The sequence below is a fragment of the Poecilia formosa genome, unplaced genomic scaffold (genome assembly GCF_000485575.1).
Source record: "Poecilia formosa unplaced genomic scaffold, Poecilia_formosa-5.1.2 Scaffold7, whole genome shotgun sequence".
Classification (NCBI taxonomy): Eukaryota; Metazoa; Chordata; class Actinopteri; order Cyprinodontiformes; family Poeciliidae; genus Poecilia; species Poecilia formosa.
The window spans coordinates 174629-196644 of record NW_006799946.1 but is presented as its reverse complement, the minus strand read 5'-3'; the positions used below and the strand labels follow the sequence as shown (position 1 = coordinate 196644).

Here is a 22016-nt window from a genome sequence, read left to right as displayed (position 1 = left end):
CACACACACACGCGTGCGCGCACACACACCGAGGCCCTTTTTTGTCAGGACTATTTAACTCTCATCTTGACAAAAACGGCACAGTTTTTCTCCACAGCCCATGCAGCCTTATTTCATAACAGGTCAGCTGAGGTGGCTGCCCCCAGAGGTGATGTTTGTGTGTGTGTACATGCATGTGTGTGTGTGTGTGTGTGTTTTGTTAGCAGTAAGCTCCTCGCATGTGCCTCTCAGCCTCCCGCAGCGGGGGACATCTGGAGGAGGCGTTACCATGTACACAGAGAAAAGAAAAGGAGAGTAGAGGCCAGAAATATAATCCTCCAAGGACAAACCCGGATTTCATTAACGTGCAAAGGGGAAAATAATGGTCATGATTTATTCGTATCAACACAGTTAATGTTGCCATAAGATAGTCACCTTGCCAAATCAGCCAAAAAACTCATTCTCCTCATCGGCAGATCAGTGCCGCCCCCTCCGCCGCCTTCCCTCAACTCGATTCTGAGCGCAATTAGGGCACATTTTGATGAAAATGACCCGTAATTCAGCGCAAGGGAGAAAAAGGTTGAACTCGAACTGTTACACAAGGTAGATGTTCATTATGAGCCAGCAGGGAAGAGGCTCCTCTTAATAGAGTGCGAGCCATAAACATAGCTCTTCATCAGCAAGCCTGCCATTTGATCTCACCTCTGGGTGCTCGGCGCTGGGCATCTTCATTCGTTTTTTCTGTGTTTACTCAGTAATGGACTCTGCCCAGAGAGTTGTTAAAGGGGGACAGAGTGAGAGAGTTCCGACACGTCTGCTGGGCCGGTGATTAACGAGCAAATTAGAAAACAACTCCGGGTCACCTTCTTTAACGTCGTGATGAATGACCTGACGAAAGAATCATGATGGCCTTTTGTTGCTGTTTGGAGTTTTGGGAACTTTTCCGTGAAACGGCGAACTGTCATGCCTCGCACCCCTCGAATTTGATGCCATTTTCCCCACGTTTTTAATATGCCAGATCGACAGAAAGTGGTGCGCAACTCTGACGTGAAAGGAAAACAATTGATGATCTAATGATTCTTCTATAAATAAAACATCATCCACAGTAAAGCATCTGCAGAAATGCACCACTCCTGATCAGAAACAACCAATCACAGCTGGGAGGAGGCGGGTCTTAGCACTGTCAATCATGACTGTGTACATGACTCAAACATGGAACAAGAGCCATCATCCCTAAAGGATGCTTTACTTCAAATTTTAACATTTTTACTCATGAAAGAAGTATTGAAAATCAAATAATATTCATTAGATGACTCAATTATGAAAAACTTTGTGTTGTTCCATTAGACAGAATTCTTAGAAAACTGATTAAATTTTGTCGTAGTAATGTGAGCATAGATGCTTTTTCCAATGACAAACATAATCAGCAGTTAAAAAGCTAAAAACAATCAGAATAAATCATTCTCATATAAAGGTTTCTGTCTGATGAGGGTACATGTGACTGTGTCCACCACTGTCTGTCAAGCCTTAGTTAAAGCGCTCTGGTTCAGCTGTGTACATGCCATCTCCTGTCACAGGCAGTTTACAAGACTGGGAACGAGGACAGCCATCTGTCCCGTCTCGATGGGGTGCACAGAGGGACGTTTTGCACGGCTCTGACATGCATGACTTCTCCTAATGCTCCACAAATGTTTAGACATGTTACATAAGCGATCCGCCTGTTACACTCAATGTGGAGGAGGGATGCAGAAGACTACCTGTCGAAGGAAAAAAGATTTTTTTAAAAAGTGCAAGGTAAAAGGAGAGTTAAAAAAAGGGTTTTAGAAAGCAGCAGAGGCTTTTCAGGCAGACAACTGCACCACAGGGCTGCGTTGGTGTTGCTATAGGGTACTTGTGGAGAAAAGAAGTCCAGTTCGAAGGAAATTCAAATGCCAAGACTCCGCATGGGGTTGTTTTCACACTGTTGAAGGAGAAGTGTTGCAACCTACAAAGTTTCCACAGCTGAAGCGAATTTATCTGACATATAAAGGTAACGGCTGGAAAGAGCTTAGGCCAACACAGCACAGAGCATAAGGTTGAAAGTGAGCTTTTTATGGTGGTATTTTGCAGGATGTTTTGTTGTTCTGCAGCTAGAGAGAGAGAGAGAGAGAGGGACAATCTTAAAGCTCCTCCAAGATGTCAAGTGCATGAATAACCCTCCTGCAAACAACTGCATGTGGTCAAAGTGCGCGCATGTTTAAGACCGATTCAGATCTAACTTTATCTGACTGCAGCTAAGCAGCACACTGGGAGAGGGATTGTGATAGAATAATGTCAGATTGATTCTATTTAACTTTTAAATAGTTTTTTTAAATCGCTTTTACATCGACTTACATCGCTTTTGATGTAAAAAAAAAATGGTCAAGTCAACTGAAAGCTTGACTCAAAAGTAGTTCACTTTGAAGATTCTTCAGTCAATAAGAGCATCCATCCCGAAGAGTGTTGTTTTCAGTGAGACTTGCTAGTGCGAAAGTACGGTGCATTTACTGCTGAACCTGATATCCAGCTTTATCCGGACAACAGCTGTATTTGTGGTGCATCACAAACAACAAATAAGCGTAATATAAAACTTTATTATACCAATAACTGCTGTAACTGCTGCTTTTTTTAAAATAAAAGCAAATGGATCCATCCATCTATTTTGCATGCCTTCTTATTTTTGCAGGTTCATTGATTTCTACAGCCCAGGAAATTGATCATGTTATACATATTCCATCTCTGTTTCGATATGATAATCTCAACGAAAAGCACCTGTGCATTTTTAAAGTAATAATCCATGAATGAAAACTTTGCTTCCATGCATATGTTTCCTTAAATTTTTATTCTTACGTGCAGTGAAAAACAGCCGGTAGCAGGCAACTCTGGCACATTTTTAAGGCAAACTGCCATCCTTCCAAAGCCTGTTGCCTTTTTAAACAACCATTTAAATAAAAAATGCATTTTTGGGGGGGGGGCTCTGCTAAAAAAAGCTGACAGCGTGACAACAACGTCGCCTCTATAACAGTACCTGGTGACTGCTCCGGGAGATTTTCTCCACTTAGTGTTCCACTTATACAGCATTTAGGTTTTCTCCCTGGGTTAGTTTCTGACTATACAGAAAGCAGCGTGTTAGGTATTAAGCCAAACTGATATGCGGTCCTTCAAAAACAAATCAAACAGTAGGCAGGTATTAGAAATTACGCAGCGCTCGGTGCATATGCTGATTAATTGGAGGTAGGGAAAAAAAAATACAAAATAAAATAAGAAAGAATCGTGAAAGCAGAATTAAGCACTTGAAGCACAATACTGACTATGACACTGCCTTCAATGCTTCCAGACAGCCGAGCTATGCCGCTGTGAGAGAGCAGCCACAGCACCAACTCAAAAAGAAGAACCCTCGTTCTCAGACCTATAACCATAGCGAGAGGTTAGTTAAAATGTGTGAACATGAAGCCGTCTACAGCGTCAACGCAGAGCAGCTGCAGAACAATACAGGAACACTTAATGGCATTTCAAAAGAAAAAAAAGAAACTGCCATCCACCACAACACTACCCTTCACTTTTATCAGCTGGTAATCTCTTCAACAAGCAGTTGCTAGTTTTATCTTCTCTTATTGTTGCTTCTGGGTTCACAGTCAAGTCAGGGTAAATTTTTATCCTTTAAAAGTCGTCTCTATTTAAAGGTCATTTATAAATGTGCTAAGGTCACAGCAGTCTGCCAAAATTAGTTTAAGACATATGCCGGGCTCGCAAGCAGATACAGAGTTTTAATAGCTACATTTTTTACCTACGGGCCTCCTTTCCGTAGCTACACTGTTGCGGTTCACTTTATATTTTACAAAACTGTAGAGAAAGAAACCGAAAGAGTCAAAGATAATACACAGACTATCTGTAAATATTGTAAATGTGCCGCAGTCCATGACTTTTCCAACCATTAGCAGAAAACATAGCAAAAGTAAGCCAGGGCTATTGACTGGAGGTAGCAAAGTTCACCTATTTTGTTGCTACTACAATTTTGTCTTTGTCCATTCAAACTTGCATTTCACTTCTTTAGCTACACCCAAATATTAGTTGAGACCAAAGTTGGACGATGGCTTTAACTACATTTCAAACCAGTATTTATGCAGCAGCTAATCTAAGGAAGACTAATAGAATTTCAACCCAATGCATAGTTTTAAATTTTAACCAGCTTAAAAGATAAGCTGATTATTTTCCCTGCACATGTTCATTCATACATTTGTGACTAAGACGCAAGTAATGACTGAATGTGCGAGAAATTCTCTTTTGGTTAAATTTTAAAGAAATATTTTTTGGGTGTGTGTGTGTGTGTGTAGAGTCACCAATTGAAACGACCCAAAATTTTTATGACTTTCCCTCAACCATTTAACCACTAAAACTAACCAGGGCGCCAAGAGCCATAAAAAGGTCTACATCCCGCCCACTCACTACTTGCAGTGACTTTAATAGCTGATTTCATCACTTCCTCATACTGTATACATATCACCGGGCTGAACAAATGTATCTACACTCCTGCCATATGAACTACATGCATATCTATGAGGACATCTGTATTGCAAAGAATTTGCCAGCGAGATGAGGCAACCGCTTTCATTGGCTGGGCCGACATACACAGATACACAATGAAAGGCTGCCGACGCAGAGCGATAGAAGTGTTGGTTAGGCTTCTTTAAGCCAACAGAGCAACAAGGCATCTGTTAGCGCGACGGTCCATCTCCCATCCTTAGAGCCTGCCCTGTAATTAATGATGCACTGTGATTTTTCCTGCAACAACCTCCCATCCCCGCACATGTTGACTTATACGTTTGTGACTACGATGCAATTGATAATCGAATGCATGAGAAATCCGCTTTTGGTTCAACGTTAAGTTGTGAAGTTTTGCGTCTAGTAATAAGATGAAAGATGGTAAAGAAATAATTACAGAAACAGGCAAAGACCAGAAAAAAAAGATCTTATTAGTGCGACAACTGTTGCCAAAAAGTATCACATTTTGAGGATACTGCAAATATAAAAGTAATAATTAAAGAAATGATCTAACAGCTTTTATTTAAAACTGAAAAGCAACAGTTATTTCTAGAGCTCCTATAATAACATGACATGTAGATTATTAGTGTTCAGCTAATATTAGTTGCTACTTAACAGACATGTTGCTCAGTATGAGTGGTGATGTGTCATCCCTACAGCATGCTGCTGCCACCGCCACACTTTGCATACCTGATGCTGGTAACCCTCCAATGTTCAGATGGCTTCCTGGAGTTCAAGCTTACGGTGTTTTGAAAATGAATATTTTGTATTTTGTGTGTGTTCAAGTTAGAACAGTAACAAAATATGTTTCAAGAATAATATTATAGTATTTTTTGACGTAATAGGTGATATTTTTAGTCACATTAGTAAATAAATTTTCACTTCTACATCAGAGTAATGAAAATCATTTGGTACCTATTTCAGATTGTATTTTTAACTAAGATATCTAATAATATTGTTCAAAGTCAAGAGACAGAACCTCATGCTTTTTGCCTAGAAAACATGTAGAATTACATGAATTACACGCACGCTCACACACACGCGCGCACACACACACACACACACACACATCCAACCTTGCTTTCTGCTTTGATCAGGTTTGTTCATCTTCCCCCCTCCCCCCCAAAAAAAAACAAGGGCAGTGGAGGAGGAAATCTTACAAATCATATTATGGGACATGAAATTAATCCACCCTCCCCAAACATTTGGCCTTCACACAGTTTAACCTTGAAACCGGCTTTTTACTCCCTCGCATGAGGACTTCATGAAAGACCCTCTGTCATATCCAAAAGAGCAAGTCTGACATTACAACAATGGCTCTGCAGAGGCAATTACTCAATAGGATCCTTCACCGTGCTGATGATACGTTGTAATTTCATTTCACTTATGTCTGTCTCATAATGTAACACACAATTGAGCGGGGGCCCCCTTTACATCCCAAAAGACCACTTCCTCCTTAAGATAATAAAAGCCTTTTGTGCTTGCCTTTGAGAAATCCTTGGTGGATTATGCGAATGTGAATTCAGAAGCCCATCAATTAATATGCATTAAATTAAAGTGTATTAAGTTGTTGGAAAAAAAAAAAATTAATAACTCTAATAGCGGCACCACTGCTTCACCCGACAACATCTTACCCGGACGCTAACAAGGCTGTCTCAGACACGGTCAAAGGGGGCTAACGCTGCAATACTTACTTGACCTTTTGCAAATAATGCAGCTGCCGTTCAACCACCTCAGTGTCCCCTGACACTAATGAAGAGTGGTGAGTGTTACATCCAGTCCAATAACGGCAAGAAAATCTTAGCGGCTTGCCAGACTGCCATGAGGTTCGGCTATAGAGGATTTAAACAATGTTTGGATCTATTTATGGTTATAGTACATATTTAAAACACCTAATCATTTGGCTCATACTGTTGCTGCCTTTTAAACGTATTTTAAGTTGCCAGAGAAACTGCGGGTGGGGGGTTGTTTCCTGGTCAAATGGAGCATAAGTAGCTGTCTGTCTTTCCTGCCTGTGCAGCAAGGTTTCCATCAGCTGTGTGTATGCCAAAGGAGGGGGAATCATCTAAACAATCCTCCGTCTATAAAAATCAACTCAGCTGTCTACAAATTTTCAAGCAAAAACAAAAAATTAAATACTTCCAACTAGAGAAGCACTTCTCCCCACTTCTTAAAATGTAACACTGTAAATAAGATATTTCTCCTTCTTTGTAGTCGGGTTTTATTTGTACGATAACACAAAACTTGTTGGATTTTATTTATTTATTTTCTTAAACCAAATTTTTATTCATTTTTAAAATAGAATATTATTACTTACTCTTAAAAAAAAAAACCAAAACAAATCAAAATCAGCAACAATGTATGTTGGCAATTTACTGATTTATTTACTTTTTTTAAATGAACTGGAAATTGTCGACAAAACCGTCTGTCCTTATTAATCCTCATCACATGAGTATTCCCACCTTCATTTACAAAATATCTACAGCTGACACTGAAAACATTAAAATAAAGACATTAATTAGCCGAAGAAAATTTTAAAGAGAGCGCCGACAGTCAACACACCAATCTTCTCTCATTGCACTTGTTCTGTGCATCAAAATTGAAATATATAAAATGAAAATAACTACGCTCAAGGTTCTTGAACTGTTTCAATCTCACACCCTCCTCAGACATGAAAAAAAATAAATAAAAATACAACAAAAAACCTTCATACACATAATGTCATAATATCATAGAGTACAGTACAGGGAATTGTTCATGGGGATTCATGAAAAAGACATGTATGGTGCTAATTAGTCTTTACCCGCATGTAGCTCCAGATACAATTGCTGCTACTGTCACTGAATTGATAGCAACAGGAAAGGCAGCAATGACAGCAGAACAGTCTGAAAATCCCCATAACGTCTCTGAAAAATGAAGACACACAGAGCCTCTAGAGAAGAGAGAAAAAAGGGAACAATATGTCAGGTGTTTCTTTGCAATACTTTTCCAATACATCACTGCTAAAGGTTAAAGGAGTTTGAAAACCATGAGAACAGTAGAGTGACTACAGCTTCAGTTGCAAAAAAACATATTAGTTTCCCGCTGCTATAAACCGTCGCGATCAATTTTCAGTTTTACCTTCACGTTTTTGCCCCCTTTTTAAAAGACAGAAAATTACCCCCGCTTCCAGCTAAACCAATCTCGCCTTAAGTTGGAGATAATGAGCATGTTCGGCAGACTTCAAAATGAACACCGCCGCTCCTGGGCACCTCGGCTCAACACAGGCACATCACACAGACAGTTTTTAGAAGAAAGAAGGCACAAGAGGGAGAGGGAGAAGAAGTCTTAGCCTTTTGAGACCAATTAGAATCACATATTAAAACTGACCTAAAAGAACCGTACAGGTTACGCTGCTTACCCCTTCCCCATAGCTGCTGTTTCCAGTCCAAACAAAGCAACCTCCACACAAAATAAAGATGAAAAATCTGCCTCCTTGGAAGGATTGAAAAGAATGTCGAGGGGTGGTGAACACACATAAGGGGCATGAGGGAAGCATTTTTACAGGCTCAGTAGTCTTCCAGGCATAAATTTCATGATCCTCTTTAAACACCCAAGTCACTCTTAGATCACAACCATCACTGACATAAGAAAGACTTGATAGGAAGGGGAGGGGGGATTCACAGAGACATAGGATGTCATTCACAGCACTGCAAAGGTGTTGCTCAAACTATATGAATGTTAAAAAAAAATTAACAGAAGGCCAGAAAATGCTAATACCTTACCACAAAGACCAGAAAGTCAACTACATATAGAAATCCACCTTGATGAATTAGAATATGATAGAAAAACTCAGTGGACCAACACTAACAGATGATATAGGCTTCATTTCACAATTATTTCAAGGCTATGATTTGAACACACTTCTTCCTTCCAATAAACTTTCCATTAATATTCACTCTGAACAGTCAGCTTCAATAACAATACGTTTTTTTTGGGTTACTCTTCTTGTGTCAGTGACTGCAATCTTGACAACTGTCAAGTCAGCAGTCTTTCCCATTATTGCAATATTTTTTAAGGGACTAAATTTGGGGGTTTTATTATCTGCAAGTTCAGAATCATCAAAATTAAATGGAATAAACACTTAATATATATCACTGTCTTATAATCCGAGTTTCACTTTACAGACTGAACTGAAACGAATTAGGATTTACCGAGATGCACCTGTAACAAATCACCCACAGCTAAACAGAAGTCCAGGCAAGCTTTACACAAGCGGTGCATCCACGGCATATTTCGCATCACAGCAGTTGTGAGACATGCTCCGTCTTGCTTCCACGGCACCTCCAGAGGCGGACGCCGCTCTCATAAATCCCCTCTGATGGTCGTCAGCGAGGGAAGTTTTAACACAAGAACTTAGCGGCCACTGTTACTCACCCGCGCAGAGCGAGGGTCTGGGGGATGATGGATGGTAATAAATATTGCAGGGGGCTAACAGAGGTCCCTTCGGAGACGTTCGATTGCCTCTGGCAATGGGGTGCTGCTCGGCAACGCGGGAGACGGTGGTAGGGAGAGGGGGAGGAAGGCTCTTTGCCGGCGTTGAGACTGATGGAGTCTGCTCGATTTCCAGAGAAAAGGATAAAAAAATAAAAATAAAAAAATGCCTCCAACTCACCATATGTATAGCGACTCTGCTGGTCACAGATGGAGACAAAACAATCTACTGCTGAGCAATGATTATTGTGAATGTACCTGTTATGACCTCATCCCTGCTGCTCTTGTGACAGGAGCTTTTCTGACAGGGATCCCTGTTGAACTAATCTGCCCCACCATCTTAACTGCTTCCTTGACAATATAGCTTCACAGCAGAGCAGATGTCCAGGCTGCACACATCTGTAGTGGCCTTCCAGTCCTTCAGGCACACAGGCACCACCCCCATTCCTGACGCTAATGCATGCACACGGACACACTCATGAGAGAGAGAGACAGAGCTAGCCCGCCAAGGTCATCTTTATTTTGTGAGATGTTTACAAAACTCAAACCAGTTTGCAGCAAAGTGTGTCTATTTCATACTGTAAAAGGTATAAGATCTAACCTGCCAATCGCCAATCAGAGCCAAATGAGAGGGTTGTGGGTTTGTAGGGTTTCTGGGGCTTATTTCAATCTCAAGTGCATCTCTACAAGAAGAACCTGCCTGCATTGTTAATAGCACACTGGTAGATACTCTTACAAATAACCAGGTTGATGAAAACGGCCCTTTTTCTGAAATTATGCAACACAACAAGTGTTAAATGCTAATCAGATGCTGTTCGCTAGTAGAGATACACCAACTCCTCAGTCAGAGAATGGAATCAGTTTCCATTTATCAGCTTTGATGTGTAATCAATAGGTCGGTTATATTTTTCAAATCTACTTTTTTTGAGTCTTTACATGTATCAAAACTACAGTTAATGTAAGGATAAATAAGAGAAAAATGAACAGAAGAGAGAGGCCAGGGTTTCACAAAAGCAGGAAGTAGGCATTAGTCGTCACAGTTTTCCTTAATAACACAAAAGTCCTGTGTAATTTTAAGCTTGGCGAGATGGAGTTTTTTTTTTTTTTTTCAAAATACTTTAACATATAAAGGAGAAAAACTGTGCCGCAGGTTCTTTGTAAGAGGCGGGGTAATTCAACAGAAAATGTACTTAGTAAAGACAAAATATATATTTATGGTTAATGATTTTAACACACATCATTAACCATTATCTGAACTCAAGAAAGCTGCATCAAAATATTATTTGGTGCATACATAGACTGACATACTGAGAGTTATTAGTTTGGGTGCTTTCAATAAATTGGGGAAAATAATGGATTTTCACTATTTGACTCCCTGATCAATGATCAGATCCGACTATGATCCTTCTGTGATGAAGATGCAACTCTCAATCTGGGTGACACTAGTTTCTCATTCGACTGACATCTTCTGTTAACATACTAAAAAGTTCTAATTTAATTAGTGTGTTAATATGTAGCAGTGCGTAATTAAAAAGTTAACAAAAGGCCATTAGCAGCTCATTCATAAACGGACTACACCAAACAGTGATCCATTTTGTGTGTGCGTGCGTGCGTGCGTGCGTGCGTGCATGCGTGCGTGCGTGCGCGCGTGTATGTGTGTGTGTGTTTTTAAGTTCACACTTACAGACTGTTGTGCAAGAGTTTTATTGAAAAAGTATGGCTTTTTTGATCTCACTCCATCTTCCATTTCAGAGGAAATGTTTTTGCAGTTGCTTTCAAAGCCCCCCTATGGATAAAGCCATGGTATATAGCATTAGCAAAAAAGGGATCTTTCCTTGCTTTTTTTGTTTCATCTTCTCTTTCTATACTGCAAACACAAAACCCTCCATTTCCCACTCCTTCAAGCCACAAAGTAAGAGATGGAGCAATGAAGCTTTTTCTGCTTGAAACAGATTTCGAACTTCAGTGAGATCTGACTTTCTGGGATTTCTAACTGCAACATAGAAAAAGAAAACCTTTGCTGCAAATTTGATGATGAACGTAGTAGCTGCACAAATGCTTAAAAAGAGTCTTCTTTGTTTACGCTGCCGATCACAGATCAATAATTAAACAAAAATCATTCAGTTCCTTTAATTTTTAATTTCATGTATGCCAAGTTTTTTTTTCTTAGCAACCATATAAACTAATTAAAACACATGAAGGAAACAATGTTCTATGATAGATGTGCTTTTGATTCCAAATAAATATTCCAATTTCTGCATCAGAGTATTTAATTTTAACTTGTATTTTCACTTTAAAAAAACAACATCCTTACCAAACCCAAAATAAAACAGGCTGCAGCAGATGACGCGTCACGGATTAAGCAGGTTAGAAAATCTTCGTTTGAATGCATTTAATGAATAAGAAAATAAGCCTAACATTTTCTATGACCTGCCAAAAAAAAAAAAAAAGTGGACAAATTCCACTCACTGGCTGATTGATTGGTGCATCGCGATGTATGAACACAGAGGAAATCAGATAATCAAACACGTTCTGTTGACATATTTTCAGGAAATGCTGATTTAATTAGTCTGCTAATATGTAAAAGTACTTGCTCGAGTGTGTAATTAAAAGTTAACACAAAGCAATTAGCAGCTCATTCATACACTGGCTGCCCAAAACAGTGGCTGTTAAATCAAGATCCACTTTCAATTTAGTTTGATTACCATTTACTCTTTCAGCTGTTGTACAAAAGCTTCATTGAAAGACTACCGCTCAGTTACAGTCTGAGACAGACAACTTTTTTTTTTTCCCTACCGTCTATTCCTCATTCCGTGCAGCAAACTTCCAGATCACCAGTCCACAACACAATAAGCGATAACAACCTTTCAGGTGAGATTCCTCAGGCAGTAACAAGTGTTTGATCTTCAATTTTTTTTTTTTTTTTTTTTTTTTTTTAGTCATGAGATGCACAAAGTTTAGTGCGGTCTCTGATCCTCTGTGATGATGTGTGGCATCTTCTTCAAAGCTACCCCCAGGGGAGGAACGTTTGAAAAATTGGTTATGTGTGAAAGGTCAGTGAGACTCAGACTGAAGATATTGTGAATTGTTTATTTTTGGACAAGGCACACAGGACTGAAATGTTTTCCACAAAAACGAGTTGCTGGGGATCAAGTATGCAGTGCAGCATTGGTATTTTACTATCTTTGAGTCACTGCTCTGCTCTGTTTCTGGTCCAGTCGCTTCTTGTTTACCATGTGGTTTCAAGTGTCACCGTCGACAAGAAGGTAAACATACCCAGGATTCAAACGTGTTTACTTCCTGTTAGCGACATCTTTTGGTCCGAAAGCACTCACTTGACTCATCTAAAGATCAGAGTAGCTGTTTTAAAATCAACCCAACAGCCTCTTAATGTTTCCAAGCCCCTAAATATTAAAAATCTGAGTTGATGAGCACATGCTGCAAAAACCCATGTCCAAATGGAAAATAGCAGAATAAGTGGGATTTCGTGCTATGTTTTGATCCTCAACACAAATATATATATTTTTTTATCTTTACGTCAAAATGTAGCTACGAGATATTCTTTATATTTTAAGGTGAAAAATTATTTTCACCATAAAACAATAATTTATGAAGTTCTAACTACACAGACAGAACTGTGTGCTAAATAAAGAACTATTACAAGTTAAGTGATTCATATTTAGCATTGGCTGATCTCAAATTCTCTTGGTATAATAGACTTGAGTAAAAAAGTATAATGGTATTTACAAAAAAAGTTTAAAACTAATATTTATAACTATGGTTTACAGCAAGAAAGTTAATTGCTGCTAAATCAATATATGGATAATCACATCTACTACATTCATTTACAAAGCTGACATTTGTTTTGATTTTGACAGTAAAGAAATGCATAGAATATTGCCAGATGCTAAATAGTGACGTTAACTTGGCTAAATACGAGCAAGCATCTCCAGAGCATAATGCTGCCATTACTGTGTTTTTTTTTTTACTTCCCACACCAAGGCTATGTTTCTCCAAACTGGAAATATTTATAAACACCCAAATTTGTTGCACTCTGTGTAGTTCACAGAGTGCAACAAAAAGTTCTTCTTCTCCTCTTCTGAGTGTATAAACTAGCACATTTTCATCACCTCAGACCAACTTTGTTGGTCGAAGCAGCTCACACACACGGATATTGAGAAAAGTGATATGCCCTTTAACAGTGACGGGTGTTATGCCCACAGCATGATGCTGCCACTACTGTGTTTACACATAGTGAATGTTTGCAAACATTCAAAATGCGTCCTTCTTGTAAGTGGGGTAAAAATGTAGTTGCCCTCTTGCAGCCAACTGACCAGCAGTGCACAACAACAGGTGGAGGAGAGGCACCTACTTTACACCACAATATGTGTATGAAGGACAATTTTAACTTTTTTGAAAGCGTAACAGTACACCTTGGTAAAATGAATAGACAGACATCATAGACACAATATTGGTAAAAGAACTGTTACTGGTAACTTGATGGCAATTATTTTTTTTAAATGAATGTAGAAATTATGCCATCTTTATTGCTGAATGCCCTGTTTTGGGTCACAACTTTTCAAATTTTCAATGTAAATTTAGGGCAACAAATAACATCATAATAGAGGATTTTAAAATGAAGTTGCTTTCTTTTTTTTTTTTTTTAACCTACATACACGACATTAGTATCATTCGAAAGATCTTGGACTGCTTTTCACAAATAGTTCATTTGTTTTGCTGTAAAAGTCATAAACAAGCCCGCTATGACGGGGTTTGTCTCAGCATGCAACACTCTTTGGGTGACTAGAACACTTCCTATTTTCTTCTAAACGACACCACACTCCGTACTCGGTCTTACTGGAAGCAAAAACAAGCGCTAGTGTCCGCGTCCTGGCTGAAAATACAGATGAAGGTAACAAAAAAACAAAAAGGAAAAAAAGAAAATACTGTCAACAGAGAAGGTAAATTCGCGTCTACATTTTAACAGGACAAGCTTCTACTCGGTCAAAAACAGCGTCTGTGAGGGTCCAACCCACCCGTCCATTCCCCCCCATCTTCATGGCGCAGTAAGGTGGACACACATGGCCGGAGCTGAATGCGGACCTGAGCACCCTGACGGCAGCCACTCAACCACCCCCCCCCCTCCCGCCTCAACTCTCATTCAACCCACAAACTGGATTTTAAAAAGCGTGCTTCTCTCGTCTCTCAATTTCTACAGTAAAAAAAAAAATATCGCACACTTACCCGAATAAATGAATGAATCGCCAAGTTGAGGAGCCGACTTTCTCTCTTCAGGCACACGTCCTCGGCGGCGGCGGCGGCGGCATCATCATCCGGCTTCAGGATTAATGTTTCATGCGAAGATTGTTCTTAATATTATGATTTCGGAGTAATTCTGATTCCACCTTATAAATCCTCCGTGCAGCGTGTGTTTTTCTTTCCCTCCCCTCCAGCAGAGTCGAAGAAAATGTACAGATAACAGGAGTAATAGGGGGGTAAACGGGCTACAGTGTGTTATAATCTTGTTTATTATGAGCAAAAACACCGAGTAGGTGTCCAAATGTTTCACCGCTTTATTTTTTTCCTCCCCCTCTCTCTCTCTCTCTCTCTCGCTCCCTGCCTGCCTCTCTTTGGCAGGAGTCTGTCTAACTCTCTGGGTTTTTTTTTTTTTTTATCAAGGCGGGGTCTTGGGTCGTTTAAACCAATGACATAAACCAAGACGAAGACGAACCCCCCTCCCCCCCACTTCTTCCTCTTCCTTCTCCTCCTCCTTCTCCATAAAATCACTCACACACACACTCACCTTCTGCTCACATGCTTATCCTAACTGATGAGGTCAAAAGGGAAATTTTGGCTTTTTAATCAGGAGTTTTTTTTGTTTTGTCCTTTAAATGAAGGTAATCTTTATCTAGAAGGACCACTTTTCTTAGGACCTGACTGTAACGTTAGCACCCATAATTTTAAAGGTATGCATTTTTACTAACAAATGTCCACCTATTGTGAAAACACAGCTGAATAACTAATGAAATACAGATTTACTTAAAGATCTCACAAAACACAATGCTTTTTTTTTAAAAAAAAACACACACTTGAGACAAAAGGCAATGCCGCTTTGTGATTTGAGTTGATGACATCAAAAGAGGTACAATAATCATCATTTGTGAATCCCACTGCCAACAAGTGACAGATCTTAAATGTTCTGAAGCGTTCAGGTTGCATTTAGTTGAACTCTTGATTATCCAAAATCACTGATGGATACTGTCGAGGATGCCGAAGCTGAACCAAAAAGCGACAATAAAAATGTTCAGAAAGTTTATTGTCCTTTTCCATTTCACTGTTTTCCGTACACGTTGGTCACTTGTAGTAAATATCTTTCTGCTTGTGTCACTTTAAATATTAATGGATCGTGGCAACAGCAACACTGCAGGAATCATCTTTGGGGCTTTGTGTTTATTATATATCTCCCTTCATTTATGACTAAGGCTAAAAGCCGAAATCATAATCAACCACTAATTTCAAAACAAGTGCAAATTTTACAATAAGCAGAAATCCAATAATAGCTGAATAAATACATTAAAAGTGCAACTTAGTTTACACTGATACAAAGTTCAGACCAGACGTCGACAACGACGACTGCGATGGCCGCAGGAAGGATGACTGGAGAATTCTTCATAAGAATCTGAGGATGAAGCAAGCATTGATTTCCTGTGGATTTCAAGCACGCAGTGAAGAAAACTCTTAATTGGTTTCAAAGGAAGAATGTAAAAACGATAAACTAGTCAAGTCAATCAAGTGACTTGTATCCAATGGAAAATTGAAAAGAATTAAAGATCAGAGTGCATAGAAAGTGAAATGAATCCCTAATTAATCCCTGCTGCTGTTGAAATTATACAAGACGTTAATTATGAACGTTGTACAGTTTTCTGTGACATTTCTTTACTGCTAGTTTGATTTTGATGGAAGTTAGCAAAACCGTCACAAAAGTAACTGCTAAAGAGCTTAGCGCGCAGAAATTTACATATTTCTGTCGTCTTAAGACAATTTTGCCTGAAAACATTAATTATGTGGAAATTCTTTGGATTGTCCAGCATGACTGTCTGTTTTCTTCCCAACAGGATATGTTTTCAAAACCCCATTGTACGCAAGCAGAAATTTGTTTTGCTTTTTTTTCTTTTTTTTTTCAGTTGTCTTACTGTCAATGAACAGCAACATGTGGGGGAAGGGGAAACTTTATGTTGTTACACATTCCATACAGCTGGGGAAAAAAATTCAATAACCTTCTCTTGAATCTCATTAAAGAAGTTTAAAGCCTAAAAACAGGAAATGTAATAGTTCAGTCATTTATAAGCATTAACTGTTCAAAACCTTACTTTAATAACTACAGCTGGTAGGTGCCCAATAAATAACCCCTTTGTGCAAATCCAAATTCCTTGTTTTCAGGAAAAAGATAAGCCATGTCTAATGGTAAGAAAGCTGCAAACATGAACAGATGAACCAAAAGAGTGGATTATAGATTTTGCGGTTAATCCTGCCTCATGTGGAGCAGTATGGCCTGACTCAGAAGTCGAGGTAAAAGAGGTTTTCTTGAACTTTAAATAAGTTAAAGTAACACAATTAAGACTGAAAACAACTCATGCTAATTGGCCGTTTCAGTTCTACTGGTATGGCACCTGAAAGCTCTAAAATCTTCATAAAACTTGTGTGGGTGATTGTAAAAAGTCAATTATCCCACATGGAAGTACATTTTGGTCTGATTCTGATGGTTAAGTGCCACTTAAGGCTGAAAGCCGGTCGGATTATCCGTGTGTGTGTTTCAAACTCGGACCAGATTTAATATTTAGTTGGCCCTTTCCTCAAGCAGTCCAGACAACAGATAATGAAACGCTTCTTACAAGTAAAAAGCATGAAAAATAATTAACTAAAAAAAAAAAAAAATGATGTGGAAAGGTTCGGAAACAAAACGTCTAAAAATCTGAGCAAATACAGCGAAACGCCTCATGTGCTCTGTGGTGTACGTTGCAGGAGCAAAGAAACGTGCGTCTGTGATGCTTGAGTTTGAACATATTATAAATAAGTAATAGAAGTATACATAATGGACTTTGATTCACCCTGCATATAAGAAAGCTTAAATAATAGAGCATTTAGGATTAATTTATGTGCACGGAGTACTTTGTTTCCCCACAAAACACTGGATATAAGGACCTGAAACTACCTCAGATTGATAATTGTCTGCGTTCCCTTAAACTTTTACGCAGTAACCGCTCTGCAAGCAGAACTGTGAAGTCAGTATGGGAAATAAATCTAATTTAGGAAATATTGTGTGACTGTGTAAATACCAGAACCATGCACAATTGATTTGACAAATCTGCGTAGCAAGGCCGGTGACCCAAGCACTCAGTGCAGATGCACAGGGTCACGGATGATGTCACATGATGAATCTTTGCTCCCTTGTTTGGTAAATTGCTGCACAAAGGAACAACTTTAAGCCACATGAGTGTCAATTAAAGCATGCAGGGTTTTTCCTTTCAGGAAGATGTTGGTAAGGGTGACCCCGGCCACACGGTACACCAATTACACTGAATCATACGCATTCTGTGTTACGGTCACTTGTGAAGATTCCCTCTCGTTGACCTTTTTGAATTTCGTCATGTTACAACCAGAAGCTTCAAGGTAGTTAATTACAATTTTACATGACAAACAAATAAAAAAGCAATGCATAGCCGTGAAGTGAGAGAGAAATAATCCATGTTTTCATGTTAGAGAGGACATCAGTGATCGGTTTCATAAAGAGCGATAAACAATCCATACAAGTCAGAGATTAAGTTGTGGAGAAATTTAAAGCTGAGGACATTTTATCTGAGATTTTTGAGTCTATAAATGTAAGGATTCACTTGTAGATTCCTATCATATATTAGATGTGGGTTTTATATATATATATAATTTAGTTTGAGTGTGTTTATTTCTTCATCTCTATGATCTATTCATCCGGTTGGCATCTGGCAGGAGATTCTGCAGCATCCGCTGTAGAAACCGCCAGACTCAGAAATAGTTATATCAGATTGCTCAACACCAATAAACCCCCCACTTGAATGTTATGGATATATATATATATATATATATATATATATATATATACATATTTGTATATTTGACAATAAAATAAATACACTGCTGTACTCTTCCCATTATGTATTGATTTGTATTTGATGTCCTTTTTGGAATGTTATATATATATATATATATATATATTTTAAGCTTTGATACTTTGCCTTTTAGTTTTCATACTTGCTGTAATATCAGTTGCCCATTTGAGACACAAATAAATCTGAATCTAATGAGGGATGGCAACAGCACATATAAAAGGAAATTAAAAAGGAGACGAGGCAATGGCATATGAGGAAATGGAAAAGCACATAAATACATTTCTTTATAAAATCTTGTGTCAGGGACAGGAAAAATAAAATATGTGCATTTCTGCTTTCATTTTTAATTATGTCAGTTTTGGTCCTCCATGTATGGATGGACAAACAAAATAAGAAGTGCCCTAACGAGTTTTGTTTCCAGAATTGATTACAGCTTTCTGATTTACCTCTGTTGGAAAGCTTTGTACTCCTTGGCTCGTCTCATCTTCATTTTCCCCAGCTCAGAGGTGTTGGAGGCAGTGTGCAGAGACTGAGCTGGCAACTTCGGGAACAGCAGCTGGTCAAAGTGCAGGTTTGACACTGGTTTCTTAGCCTCACAAACGCACCCATTACGTGCCAGCAAGCNTTATATATATATATAATTTAGTTTGAGTGTGTTTATTTCTTCGTCTCTATGATCTATTCATCCGGTTGGCATCTGGCAGGAGATTCTGCAGCATCTGCTGTAGAACCGCCAGACTCAGAAATAGTTATCTCCAATTGGTCATCAGATTGCTCAACACCAATAAACCCCCCACTTGAATGTTATGGATATATAGTTTTATATATGTATATATATATATAGAAACATATTTGTATATTTGACAATAAAATAAATAAAAAATGTTTCTCCATGACAATATTTATCTACTTTTGTACTGATAGTTGGGTAAAAAAGGGAAAGTCAAAGGCCTAAAAGTTCTTGTGAAGCATTCTGATGAGTTTGTAACATATGGCACCATCTCATCATGGTAAATGTTTTTTTTTTCTGTACTGTGTCCTCTATTTGCTCGAAATTGCTCTGCATGTTGAAAAATACAACACACTAATGTAATCTATGTGAAGAAAAACGCAGCAACCTCTTCCTCCCCCACTCCTCATAAGCACTTTGAGAATATTCTATTTTGTTTCCTTTAGATCTCCGGTTAAATCAAAGCCAGCAAAGGAAAAAAAAAAACAAAAAAAAAACAAAAAACACTTCGCTACATTCTTTGATCTTGTTCCGTGTTTTGATTTTTTTTTTTTGTTGCATTCTTTTATCCCTTCACCTGTTTCTCAACTTGAAAAACAAGAACAAAAACATGCAAACAATATTTCTATGCTTCTGGCGTTTAACGCACTGCTGCGTGGAAGTGAATCATCTCAGAGGAAGTTAAAGAGTCTTGTCAACTGAAGGGATTCACGATGTCCCATCAGAAGAGCGACAGTGGGTTAACCACGGTATCAGTACGTCTCATGTTGAACGTTTAACCCTGATCTCAGATTCTTAGGCAGTTCTTTGTCTCTCCGAGGCGCGCTAGAACATTTCATCAGCATTTTAGTTTCTGGAGATACATGTCTGTCAAAATCCTGATCAGAATCAGGTCAGTATCAGAAATCAAATACCCCAGAGAAATATTTTTAGGTAATTCTGACTTATTTAATTAGGAAAAGTTTTCCGTAATATTATGTCAGACAATGAGGAAACAAAGGCAAAGAGTATTTTTTTTATAAGCTGAATTTAATGATCCAATTTCAACTGTAGCTGTTCACACTATTTTGTATTTGAGCACCCTAATGGAAAATACAGCTTAATACAAAAGTACGGTAGAAAAGTTGCTCAAGAAACAGGGAGAACTGCAGCCTTGACTCACTCAAGCAAAGCTCATTCACAAGTTTGGGAGAGATTAATAAGGTGGTGCCAGATTCAGTACATCAGACATGTGTTGGACAGCTGTGGTACCAGAAAAAAATGCTGAAGCATTTTACTTTGACTAAGGAGAAAAAAAAAACAAAAACAAGATTTCGCATTTTTTTTCTACATGAAAAGCAACAAACCACTATTAAAGCAATCTGGACTGTCCGTACACCTCAGAAGAGCGATATAATATACAGTGTGGAGGGATGAACAGCTCAGACTGGGTGAATTCGCAAAACAGGAATGAAACAATGTCAGAAACAGCAGACTAAAGCCCCCCAGGAACCCAGAGCGGAATCAATTTTACTAATGATGTTTGTAATTTAGAGGCCTTTAATGACATGCACTGTGAACTGGAAGATTGTGCTGGAGATGCCTCTCAGAGTCAAGTGTTAGAATAAATGCCTAAAAATCCCCTACATAGAAACAAGTTGTGTGATTTTTAATACAAAATGCCACAAATTTAGCTTATACACATATGCCACGTATACATGACACACATGACACATACTATGACCTATATAAACTTTGGACCATGTAGACCTTTTAAGGAAAATATGTCCCCAGACAGCTGTGGCCACTCAGTATAATGCTGTAAAAAGAACAAAACACACTAATGTAATCTATGCGTAATCCTACCATATATTCTACCATTCTAAGTACAATTAGTCTTTAAAAACCTCAGAGGTTTATTAGGGAACAAAAAAACAAAGATTGAAGACATAGGAGGAGGCTTACTTTTCAGACAACAACTCCAAACAAACACCCAGAGCTACAATAAAATGGTTCAGGTCACAGCATATTGCTATATTAGGATGGTCCAGTCAAAGTCCAGACATAGATCCATTTGAAAATTGGGATTGGGGTTAAAGGGACCATGAACTGAAATCCTGTTAAGCAAAAGACAAAAAAAAAAATGTGTACTGGGTGAGGAGTATAACTCATTATTTGCATTTTAGTTAATATGACTAATGTAATATTAGAACCAGAGTTTTATGAATCAGTAATTACTTCCCGTTTCTGATCTAAATTAAGCCAAACTTAAGTAATAGCCTAAGTTGTAATGGTAAATAGTAAATGGCTTGTACTTCTATACTTCAATAGAAGTATAAAAGTTCTATTGTACTTCTATTGCACCCCAAAGGGCTTCACACTACGTTCAGACATTCACACACATAGCAGCCAGCTGCCCTGGGTCAGTCTGACAAGGCTATATCAAATCTCAAGACTTAACAGTTTTAACAGTTTTAATACAAGTTAAAACGATTCTGAATAACTAAAACAACATGTGATCTGTGCTGTTGCCAAAACCATCTCAATCTATTCTTGTCTTGAAGTCACATGACAAAACCCTCAAAGTACCTCACATTATCTGATAAGCAGAAGTTCATTCTGTAACATTAAATGCTACAGACAAGATTAGACAACTAAGCTCCAAAGATTCAACTGGTGCAAAACGTAGACTTCATGTTTAAGCTGACATTAAAAAGAGATCACTGCATTGAAGGTAATTTAGCTTTTGTTTGTTTTTTGCTTTAAAGGTGACAATCATTTGGTGCTAATGGGATCTAACAGCTGGTTTCTTCCCTTTGGTTTGCCCTAAGCTGCAGCATACAGCTGTTAATGTAAGAGTCATCCTTTGGGTGTAGTGAAGCCTACATCCTGTAGAATGAGGATGTCTCTGTTTTGTTCAAGATGTTTTAGCGTCATGCTAAATGAGCGAGCACACATGAGCACACGTGTCCCTGCATGGATGGGTGTATATCTGCCTCATGCGTGTGGCAATAACACCAAACATTTATGCAAGAGCAGCCACATAGGAGGCATGGCAACAATACGCAGCTTGGTATGCGTACACAACATGTTGATATGATTACTCCACAGGCTGCTCTCTGTGTGTTTCCTTTTTTGTTTTTTTTTTCCTA

At 38.6% G+C, this 22016-nt stretch overlaps 1 protein-coding gene across 1 annotated transcript in view; it reads right to left on the bottom strand.

Moving 5' to 3' along the window:
* LOC103150461 (C-terminal-binding protein 2) overlaps positions 1-14640 on the bottom strand; it is a 115802-nt gene extending 101162 nt beyond the window's left edge. The window contains exon 1 of the mRNA XM_007570106.2: positions 14257-14640. The gene's annotated coding sequence lies outside the window, so the exon portion shown is untranslated. The remainder of the gene's footprint in view (positions 1-14256) is intronic.
* Between the last annotated feature and the right edge of the window lie 7376 nt (positions 14641-22016).